This window comes from Manacus vitellinus, unplaced genomic scaffold, assembly GCF_001715985.3.
Source record: "Manacus vitellinus isolate BGI_N305 unplaced genomic scaffold, ASM171598v3 scaffold_0_pilon, whole genome shotgun sequence".
In the NCBI taxonomy this organism is placed as follows: domain Eukaryota; kingdom Metazoa; phylum Chordata; class Aves; order Passeriformes; family Pipridae; genus Manacus; species Manacus vitellinus.
In genome coordinates this window covers 42604720-42616336 of record NW_021938789.1, presented here as the reverse complement: position 1 = coordinate 42616336, position 11617 = coordinate 42604720, and positions in this window count along the sequence as shown.

The window sequence follows — 11617 nt, the reverse complement described above, 5'->3', positions numbered from 1 at the left end:
CTCAAGGACTGTAACAGTTTTGGCTCCAGCCTTAGCAAACATTTATTTAATTTTTTTTCCATGGTAAGTGTGGAAAAATTAATGTAAGTTAACATTAAAATGTTAAACATAAAAAATTAATGTAAGTTAATGTACTTAATGTGAAAGGAAATGAATCAGTATGGCATCCACTTATGGCATAGAAATAAAAGAAGCAAGCAGGTGCTTCTTTTTGGCAGCATCATTTTAACTGTTGCTGAAACTTGGGACAAGTAGTGGTTTCCCGTGGGCAGTATGTGAAACAGATGGTGTGTTTTGCCATCCTCATGTAGTATGACAAAATATCAGGTAAAGAATTTCACTTCTCAAAACCCATAGTCAAGTTCTGATTTTGGATACCCTGCTAAGAACTAAGTAGCTGCTGCCCATGTACCACTGTAAAAACCAGTACCTTGAAGAGATAGGATTATAGGTACTGTAGAGAGATTTGCAAGATCCTTATGCTTGAACAAGAATGAAGCCCCTGCCAGTACTCCCCCTGCAACAGAGCTGAGTTTATCTGTAATTTTTATCTTTATAATGTCAGGGTCTTTTTGGTTCTCTTTGGGACTGGAAGCATGAATGGGAAAATGCTGAACCCTGTAAGATGGCCTGAACCCAAGGAGTTGCCTGGTTCAGGCTGAAGGCTCACCAAACAGATTATTAAACCATTAAATTGGAGAGTGTTTATCAGAAGTAACCAGACTTCTGAACTGCTTGAAGTTGTCCTGTCAGGAATTGAAGGTCACAGGTCAGATCCTTCATCAGGTTTCCCTGCAACAAGCTTTCAAAGGTGAGAGCCATCACTTTGCAAACTGCCAACATAAACATCTCCTTTCATATAATGCTGGCAAATGTCTGCCTATGTAGATATATGCATGTCTCCAATTACCAAAACTCCTTTCAGGGTCAGAGTAAAAAGGAAGCTACAGAACCGTATTTTTAAACAGCCTGAAATAAAACCATGGATCTCAGCACACATGAACTTTGGAGAGTCTGAAAACCTTATCCTGATTTGGATTTTGTCTATAACATATATCTCTACTCTAGCCCAAGTTCAGTGTGCTCATGCCTTTTAGTAGTTATGCAAGAAAATACCCAGGGACAGATTTCTGTAATTAAAATCCTGATTACTGACTAGATCAGCATATGATGAGGCAAGAAATGGTGGCTAATATCTGATGTTATCTTGCAAAAAAGAGAGCCCTAAGCTTGAATTTATTTAATGCTCCTCTGGCTTCCCATATACAAATGATAGTGATCGTCTTTTTACAAGCACAGCTGTGATAATGGGTGAGAGTAGGAGCGTTGCTTGTTTTGGTTTGCATTGCTGAGCATGACATTTAAAAGCAGAAAAAGGCATTTGTTTCAAACCTTCCAAGGAGCGTTTTCAGAGTGGAGCTTCACCTTCTCATTTCTTTGGGACTAGGTGCTTGCTGAGTTGACTGTGACCCGGCATCACCACCTGGTAGCAGATGTCTTCTCTATTACTGCTGAAGGACACCTGTACCTGCCACTGGTTTCAGTACATATGCATGTACTGAAAAAAGTTGCACTATGCATTTGACTTCTGGAAAAAGGGACTGAATTTAATGACATAAAAATCCCTCTGAGAACTAGATATACTTGTATATAGTCAGCCTTTCTCATGAATTGGAAGCTTGAAAGAAGATGACCAGAATTACTTTATTCCCTCTGAAATTTCAGTGCTTCTGAAAAATCACATCCATAGAGAGCTGTAGTGAGACACTGACAAAGAATCCTTGCCTTTAATTAAATGATGTTTCTTGGTAGTGATTACAGTTATTTTAATTATTTCCTCTAAGTACAGTGCTGCTGGCTCACACTGGAGCTTTTCAAAATACATCTCTCTACCTAGAAGGACAAATAGTATGGTCTGATCAGTGAACTCATGTGATTTGGAGATGCTGTAGTTAACAGAGATTAGTGTTTCTATGATTTTAAAGATTTAGCTGTCATCTTTCATTTACTTTTAAACTTCACTTTTCTTGTTTTTATCCTGAGGGCATTACAGAAGGAGTTTCTTGTTAAATTTATCTTGAAGTTATGGAAACTGAGAAAAGAAAATTAAAGAATACCCACAATTCTCAGGAGAGGTATGGAGATTATTCAAGCTTTATTGTAGGAAAAAGAAAAGGCAAGAAAAGAATGAAGATAAATTCTACAATTTAGATCAAGAGGGCATCCCAACTTTGAGACTATTGTGTAGACTGAAGAAATCATCCCAATGCCTTTGGGGTGGTGGGTATGACTTGCCAGAGCTTCCTGTTGAGCAGTCTCCTGACCATGCTTGTCTGTTCCCTGTTGCCCTAACTTTAGTACTGTGCAAATCCCCTCCTGTCATACAAGCAAAGGGATCTGCCTCTGCTCTCTGAACAAGATGACAGCGCCATTCAAATGAGGATCACATGTGGTGTCATATAATGGAGCATGTGCTTCTGTATTAGGCTGCCTGATCTGAGTTACATGACAGCCCTTACTGTCTCTGTCTAGGGAATGATTGAGGTGGGACCCAGAGAATACCTCTAATTGTGAGTAGTACACATCTGGCCACATGATGAGGAAGGTGTTCTGCAGTAGACACCACAAATATAGTGTAAATTTGTGTCTATTCCATCCACAGAGAGAAAAACTGTAGTGTAAATTTGCAAATTCAAGCTAATCTTTTTCTTTGACTTAACTTTGCAAGAAACAGCCTGCAAACAGCATCATTACCTATTCTGTTCAGGTTTTTGTAGATGGGACTGTCCCTAATTCACTGAACTCCTTATGTCTGTCTAGTTCACAAGAAGACAATGAAGTGAAAAGTCCTTATCCCAGCAGGGCAACGAGGAATACAAGCCATTTTCACAGAAGTCTCAGGTGAGAACACTGACTTCCAGGCAAACAGCATCTAGAGGCCAGCTCCAAAACCGTCCTTCACCTGCTCGAAAATGCCTCGCTAGGGGCTCAGAGATGAGTTCAAATTAAAACTAGAGGTTACTTGCATCAGCTAGGGCTCACTAAATTAGGCACACTAACCAGACCACTTCTACTCAAAGCTACTACCAAGTAAAAATGAAAACAAGAAGATAGTCATAGAATGGTTTGGGTTGGAAGGGACCTTAAAGTTGTTCCAGTTGGGCAGGGACACCTTTCACTAGACCAGGTTACTCAGAGCCCCATCCAGCCTGGCCTTGAACACTTCCAGGGGTGGGACATCCACAGCTTTGCTGGGCAACCTGTTCCAGTGTCTCACTACTCTCACAGGAAAGAATTTTTTCCTAGTACCTAATCTAAACCTACCCTGTTTCATTCATCCTGTCCAATCACTACACGCCTTTGTAAACAGTCTCTCTCCAGTTGCCTTGTACTTCAGGTACTGGAGAACTGCTATGAGGTCTTTCCAGAACCTTCTCTTCTGCAAGCTGAACAACCCCAACTCTGTCTGTCCACATAGCAGAGAAGCTTCAGCCCTCTGATTGTCTTCATGGCCTCCTCTGGACTTGTACTGACAGGTCCACATCCTTCTTATGCTGGGGGCCCCAGAGCTGAACTTGGTATTCTGCATGGGATCTCATGAGAGTGGAGGGGCAGAATCACCTCCCTGAACCTGGTGGTCAGGCTGCTTTTGATGCAGCCCAGGACATGGTTGGCTTTCTAAGTTGCAATTTTGCATTGCTAGGTCATGTTGAGCTTCCTGTCAACCAAAACCCCTAAGCCCTTCTCCTTGGAGCTGCTCTCAACACACTCTCTGTCCAGCCTTTATTTGTGCTTGGGGTTGCACAGTACATCAGTACTATGAAGTACTGATCTAGTGAGTATGATGTTGTCTCTGAGGACTGGTTATCAGTATTGATTCCTGTAATTTTTTTCCTCGGTGTCTCAAATCACAAAGTAATTTTTAAGTGTTCTGATGGGTGACTGTTGCTATAATCACTCAGTCTTTGTTTCAAAATTAGTGTATCTGCCTTTTCCTCCTGAAATTTTCTTGCTTCCCAAATGCTCTTTAGAGGTTGTCTAATTGTCTTGATGTCATAATCCCCCAAACCATTTATTTATGTCAGTAAATGTTATCCCAGCCTGTAGCATTTCCCTATGTAACCTTGCCTGTAAAATAACTGAACAGAAATCAAATACTACTTTGCACTTATGCAAAGTTTGTTTCTCATTAGACAATTTCAAAAATACACCTAGTATTTAATAATTTCAGCTATTCATATCAACTTTCTCTCCAAATTTGTGCTTTATCTCTTTCAAAGACTTGCTGAAACCTTTCTTCTAACCCTCCTCCAACTCCAATCAATTTGGTTTTTCTTTTCTCCTTTTGATTTTTTTATAGCTTCTTTTTTTTTTTGCCTTGCAAACCTTAACTGGCTCAGCCTTCTCATTTAGTTTCTTCCTCCTCCTCTATTTCCAATACAGATTATTCTTTGTCCTTGGAGCTTTGAGTGGTCCCATGTGAACACTCATCAGTTGTTACTGCTGCTTTGCTGACATGAGTGTTACAGTGTGCAGAACAGGAGAGTCAGCAATGCTTGGACCTTGATTATGAGAAGACCCTCCCCCTGCTACTTAAAACCTCCCTGACAAACACTGGAGGGGAGGGGAAACACATGGTGGAGCTGATATATTAATACATATACAATAACACCAATTGCCTGCAGGAGTAAAAACCCTGAATACCTAACTTGAGAACAAAATTAATTTTAAAATGTAGGTCATATGCTAATATGGCTCCCAGTGTAACCTGTGTAGCACCACCAAGCACAACATAGGTGTGCATTGCATCTTGTTTTTCTTGCTTGTTCTTTTTGCCACATTCTGTCTAAATTCTGTCAGACTCGCTGGTCACATTAAAGAGAGAATTTTTTTCATCTGATGATCAATAACAAAATGTTTTGTATTATTCTTATGGTGGGAGTTGTCAATAATCCTCCTTCATTGCTGATGAGCAAAGGAGAGGAAAAGGAAGGATTTCTCCCATGATTACATTTCCCGGTGGGCAGGCTGTGTTATGTTGCTGTCCTATTTGTCATGTACTCTACAGTAGCTGTGCCCAGATGTTCTGGCCAGGAGGACTGAAGAGCTTGGACTTCCTAGTCAGAAGCAGGTTGTGCTTTATGGCTGCTCTCTATGTAGTGTGAGCAGACTTAAAGTGTGAGCACACTATGGCTTGATTTACAGGCATAAAATAGACCCAGTGCCTTCCAGTAAAGTTGGATGTCTTTTTTCCTGTATGCCTTTCACAGTTTGTCTCTGACTGTTGGTTGAGTATTCAGCTCCAATAGGGTGGTTTTTCTACTGCTGTTGAGGTCTTATCTTCATCACATGGTTCAGACTTTTGCAAAGTTCAGGACATTTCAGTGAAGGCTGTGACAGATTTAGAGCTGCACAGTAAACTTCTGAATAGCATATGCTGACTTGGGTTATTGGGCTGTTTACTGCATAATGATACTGTTTAATTCAGTACAGAGGGTTGGAGAAAAGTGGGTGATAGAAAAAGATGCAACAAGGGGCAATGCCAAAAGGAGGAGGCAGAGTTCCTCAAGAACAAGCAAGCAAATGCAGAAGTGACATTTGAAAAAAACAACCAAACAAAAAAACCAAACAAAACCAAACCAGCATCTTAAGACTGAGGCATGGCTGGCTATTTGAACCCCTAGAGCACTTATCTGGAAAAAGACTGTATGTCAGTGTCTGGGCAAACTGAGTTTGCCTTTGTTAGTGTCTGGAGGAAGCAAGCAGGTAGGCGTATAGCGAATGTATGAGCTCTCACCTGCAGAGCTGGGTGAACTGTCTAGTGTGCATTAAAACAGAAATTCAGTGATGCCAATTGGTATTCGAGGAGTTTATTTTTTTCTTGTCTCGTTGTTCAAAAAAATATTTATAAAAGAATTCGTTTTCTTCTAAGACAACTTTAAAACATTGCCATTCAGATTTTGTATCAAAAGGTTTAAGAAAATATAGGTCAAGCAAGATGTTGTTTTAGGCCAGTAAGTTTATTTTTCCCTGTCTTTGCTTTTCACTTCAGTAATAAAAGTAAGGGGATTTATGCAGAGCAAGGTCTGTTGGATCGTCCAGCAAACAATCAGTAAATCAGTCTATACAACTGTTTATAGTTGATTCAGTACTTAAAAACTTGCCTCCTCAAAAAGCTACTACAGATTTTATTTTAAGAAGACTGTCAGATGGATCACTGTCTGACAGACATCTGACTTTGATGGAAGAGCTGCGAACTGGACCTAGTAAATGACAGCAGAGGCTTTAACAGAGTACTTCACCCAGTAGAGCAAGTGCTTCAGAATAAAGCATGTTCCCCATGCCCAGCACTGGGCTGTAAGCCACTTGGCTACCTGATATCTCAGGAGCTGTGGCCCCTGCTGTGCACATAAAAGTTGGATTTCTTGGCAGACCTGTAACAGCCCACCTTGATATCCATGTGTTTGGACCTGGAGTAGTTTGGTATTACTGCTAGCATGTCACAGCTGGCAAAGCAGGCGCAGCTGTGCTGGTGTCGGCATTGCTGAAAGCAGCAGAATCGAGAAATACTGCCCTGAGAAGATATAAACAAGTCGCTTGGAGAAAGAGCAGAAAAAGAGGTGGAGGTGTAGCTTCCCAAATGCAGGTTGCAATTAGAGGAAGCACTCATTAAATTTTGTGATTCAAGGGCTAAGGACTGACAGTCATTTTCTTGGGCTGTTTCTAGTAAAGATGAGCATGTGGTTCCTGGCATGAAGCATGTGGAGCAGAATGTGTGAGTTCCAGTATTTCCTTTCTGCTACTGCAAAAAGTGGTTGCTGTACTTACTTGTGGAAGCTGGCTGGACAAGGTGATAGCATGAGGTGCGGAGAAATGGCTTCGATGTTACATACAAATGGCCATCCTACTGAACAAGCCACTGCCCATTTAATTGTCTACTCAATTATGGTGGCGCCAGTTTGTCCCACGTTTGTAACAGTGTGTCAGCGTTTTTACAATAAACCTTCATTATCTAAATTTTATGTTTGTCCATAAAATCTTGCTCCAGGCAGGTATGTCATATATAAGATAGGAGGAAGGAAAAATGTAAATGCCCATTACAAGTTAGGTTATAAGTGGGCATCATGATTTTGAACAAAATATTGTAGTTTGGCCATATCTAGTAGACTGGAAGTAAGGGTGTGCTGCCTGCTGTGGAGAAGAGCTGGGACCCTCGTTCTCCTAACTGGGTGGAAGGCTGAGGGTCTTTCCACCTTGCCGATGACCAGGTGGTGGGGTTGTGTGATGTTCACATTGGCTGTCCTGGATAGAATGGCAGCTGGTTGTAGTACTCTACATGGTTTGGTCTGCTAGCCCTCAGCTAAACTGGTGCTTACGACACCTGCTGTGATACAGACCTCTGACTGAGCCATTTCATGTCTCCACTGCACTTCCATATCCTCGACTCTCATGTGAAATGACATGGCACATTTTCCATCCTCTAGCTTCTTACATCTTTCCCCTCTGCTTTTATCTTTGATTTGGAGTTTGGTTTTCTTTTTTCATTGTAGGCAAAAATAGATTTTTTTTTTTTTTATGATGTCTCTCAGCATCACAAGAACCCACAAAAAATTCAACAAACCAGTGTTACCAAATCCCATATATATTTCTCTGTAGTTCTATGCTCTCTCCTAGAAGCACAGCTTTATGTGCTCTATCAAGAGAAAAAGATAATTCAGAACAAGAAGATCTTTCGCTGGTTGGCATCTGCTTGACTTTTCCTGCACCTATCTCAGCTGTCCAGGTGCCTCTGTAGTCATCTAACCCCAGGTTTGACTGACTCAAATCTGTTGAAGGGCCTGCCCATTTACAGCACTCTGGTGACATGGAGAAGTGCTATTGCACCCATTTATTTGGCTAAATATAGCCCAAATGAGGTTTAAGAACTTGCTGAAAGGAGAGCAGCACAGACAGAAAATGATTGTCATAAGAAAAGGGCAACTTTCCTTCTCTTCTGAAAGCTCATTGTTTTTGAAGAAATATTGGGCAAGATATTTTGAAAAAGCACTAAATGTCATACAAGACTACCATGTCACACCTGAGTTTATAATTCCACCAGCTGTGTTTTCCGACTTCTACTTGGAGTTTAAAAGTGTGCTGTCTCTTTTGCTCACTCATTTTGTACATCTGCAGGTGTTCACTTTTGTGTAAGTCAGATATTTAAATGTCAAATCCCCTGATACAATTATGTCTTTGGTTCATCTTCCCCATGTTGAGGTAACTTCAGGGGCCTCTGATTATTAAGTAATGGGAATTAGCAAGACAAATGTAAACATTTGTTCAAAGGGATTGTACTTGGAGACCTTAATTAGAGGGCATGAAGCCATTAGAGTAAAGCCTGCAGGCCTGGGGCTGGCGGGGAACGCTGGCCTTTACAGCTATAAGCCCAGCCAGTTTCTCTGCTCTCTGCCATTTTATTTGTTTTTACAGAGACATAGCTGGAATATTCTGGTTTTTTCACAGTTAAGACTTGGACACTCTTTTGCCATCATACCCAATTGATTACTTTATGCAGCGTTTGCTTTCAGCAGTGTCTTAGTCATATATCCACATGCTTCTTTCTGGCACCTAGTCTGGCTGACATTGAGATTTTTAGAGATGCAAATTTTGTGAAAATTCTTGCATTTCTTTGTTAAAATTCATGCAGGTGAATAAAGCACGATAAGCAAAAGCCATGGAACCTCAATGGCTGGTGATTCTCTATTTGAAAACTTACTCTGCTTAGCATTCTTCAGCATGTATCTTTCAGGCCTTTTTGTTGCTTTCAAACAGTATGACCAAAGGAAGAAGAAGAAGTCATATTTTTCCAGGTTCAAAAACTCCCCTACAAACCCCCCAAACAACATACCACTCCCCCCCTCCTCCCCTGCCAAAACCAAACTTCCCCAAGAACCTAAATAAATCCCAAATGAAATGCAGGGATACTGTTTGATGTTGGTATAATACAAACCTTTCTTTTACAAATGTTACTTTTGCGATTGAAAAGGATGTATATTGGGCCTAGCTGGTCTAGAGTTAGCTTTCTTTGTAGAAACTTGTATGGGGTTATGATTTGGATCTGTGACCAAAACAGTGTTGATAATCCAGGGATGTTTTTGCTATTGCTGAGCAGTGCTTATAGAAAGTCAAGGCTCTTCTCCCCACCCCAACAAGGAGGCTGGGGGTGCATAAGGAGCTGGGAGGGGACATAGCCAGTACAGTTGACCCCAACTAATCCAAGGGATATCCCATACCGTATATCATCATGGTTAGCAATTAAAAGCTGGGGAAACGAGAAAATTCGGACATTTGGAGTGGTAGTGTTCATCTTACAAAAAACCTGTTAGGTTTAATGGAGCCCTTCTTGCCTGGAGATGGCTGAACATCTGCCTGCTGGTGGGAAGTAGTGAGTGAATTTCTTATTTTGCTTTGCTGGTGTGTGCAGCCTTTACTTTACCTACTAAACTTTATTTATCTCAACCCATGGTTTTCATGCTTACCTTTCTGATTCTCTCCCTCATCCCACTTGGGGGTTGTGGGGGTGAGCAAGTGGCTGTGTGAGGCTCAGCTGCCTGTCAAGGATAACCTACAACAGGACAGAAGCATGTCAAAGAAGGAGTAGATGCTGGGTACTTGGCAGCCTGACTAATGTGGATGGTCAGTAGAGGGCAAATAGTCTGAGACTATAAAGTCAAATTTCAGATCTCACTTTGCATTTTGCAAGGCCACTTCTTTGGGATAGCTGGAGAATGTGCAGAAGCTGAAGTAGGAGCATGGCAAAAGGAAAAAAAGATAAGAGAGTCCAGCTGAGTACAACTTGTAGAGGAATTGTCTCTGGAGCCAAAGGATTGTCTTTCTGAGTTGTTAGGGTGTTCTTCAAAGCGGTCAGCGTGAATGTACTTACAGTCCTGTCCTGACCAAGTAAAGTAAAAAAATGAAAGATACTGCAAATGAGTGCCCTTCCCTCCCATAATGTCAGTAATCCATGGGCCTCTTGGTTTGGCCTCGTTCTTTGAGAGCCACATTGCTATCATGGTTTAGGAATTGTGCTCCTCAGTTCAGTGCCCCAACTGAGGCTCTCCTAAACTGGACAATGCTCACTTGCTTCCCCCCTTTCCCTCCCTCTTCTCACTCCAGAAATGGAGCTGAGAATTGGAGGCACACAAAGTGAAGATCATGGGATGAAATAAGAGCAATTTACTGGAAGCAGCAATGAGATAAGAAAATGAACAGTTACAGCAACAATATTAATAACAAAGGGTGATTTAAATGCAAAATGCGCACTAAGCCAAACCTGGAGCAATATGATGTGACCACAGCAGGCACCAGCCCACCACTCACTCCACCACATTTTTCCTGACTGGAAGGGGATGCCTGTCTTCTCAGAAGCAAGACAATGAGAGTCCCCTCCTTCTGCCCCTCCTGCTCCTTGCAATGATGTAAGACGGTATCGAATAACACAATGTCTTGCCCATGCCCCCTCCTGCTGATCTGGACTGGAACCAGGACCTGTGCTAATGTGCATGATTGGTTGGTGAGCTCTTGGTCATCTTATAAATTCATTATGCATGTTTTCTTCTGCTTCCTTGTTCCAAGAATTACATGCAGCATCTCCAAGGGTACGACATTTATTTAAGCAAAACACAGAAATCACTCTTATTTAGGGTTCCTATGGGATTAAGATTGGACCCTTTGTTAGAGTGTGACCAATGAAGCTGTTAGCCTGATCCATAAAACTGAGTGTCTCGTACACAGTTGCAAGTCTAAGTGCTGGTGCTGGATGGGGAAGACTGTCTGGATAGCAATGTTACTAACACTGCTAAGTGGATGCAGTCCCAGGGGAACTGTTTCTAAAATGCATAGTGGAATGAATTATAGCACATGACTGAAAGGAATGAATTGGGTAAACCTACTTTGATGACAAAATGACTTCAAATGCATGCCTTCTTCCTACTGCAAAAGGCTGTAGCACATCTGGTGCATAGGCAACAATCCACACCCCGCCCCTGCAGGGTCACTCATCTACCTTGTCACTTGCTGTGTGTGCTCCCTGCAAAGTCTCATTTCAGGTGTCCTTACAGTTTTGTGTATTAGAGATTCATGAGGAAAATCCAGCAAGTGCTGCTTGAGATTTTCAAGTGACAGGCAGATAGCTATTAGCATTAATCCTCTTTCTGTACTCTCCAAAGAGCTCTTTGACAAGGGTGTGTGCAGGACAGGAAGCACTTGACAGGATTCAGCTCCCACTCAAATCCCTACATTAAAAATGAGGGAAACAGAGACCCTTTCCTTCATCATCCCCATCACTGGTGCAGACAGCCTGCCCTGAAAGGCAGTCTCTCCACTGGGATATGAGATGGGGGATGTTCTCCAGCATCTGCCTTAAAGGCCACCCAGTAGTTGTGTAGGTTTGGAGAGCAATAGGCACTGACAGTTAGGGTTAAAGCACAAGCCTGCATCCAAGAGCCCCTGGAACAGCACTGAGATGAGCACTGTGTGGGGTTGCATGGGCTTTGTGATCCTCAGCACTCCCATTCCTCTTCTTCCCTTGCCTGTGTGTGATGGATGGATTGCAGTGAGGTAGGTCTCCTGCCACTGC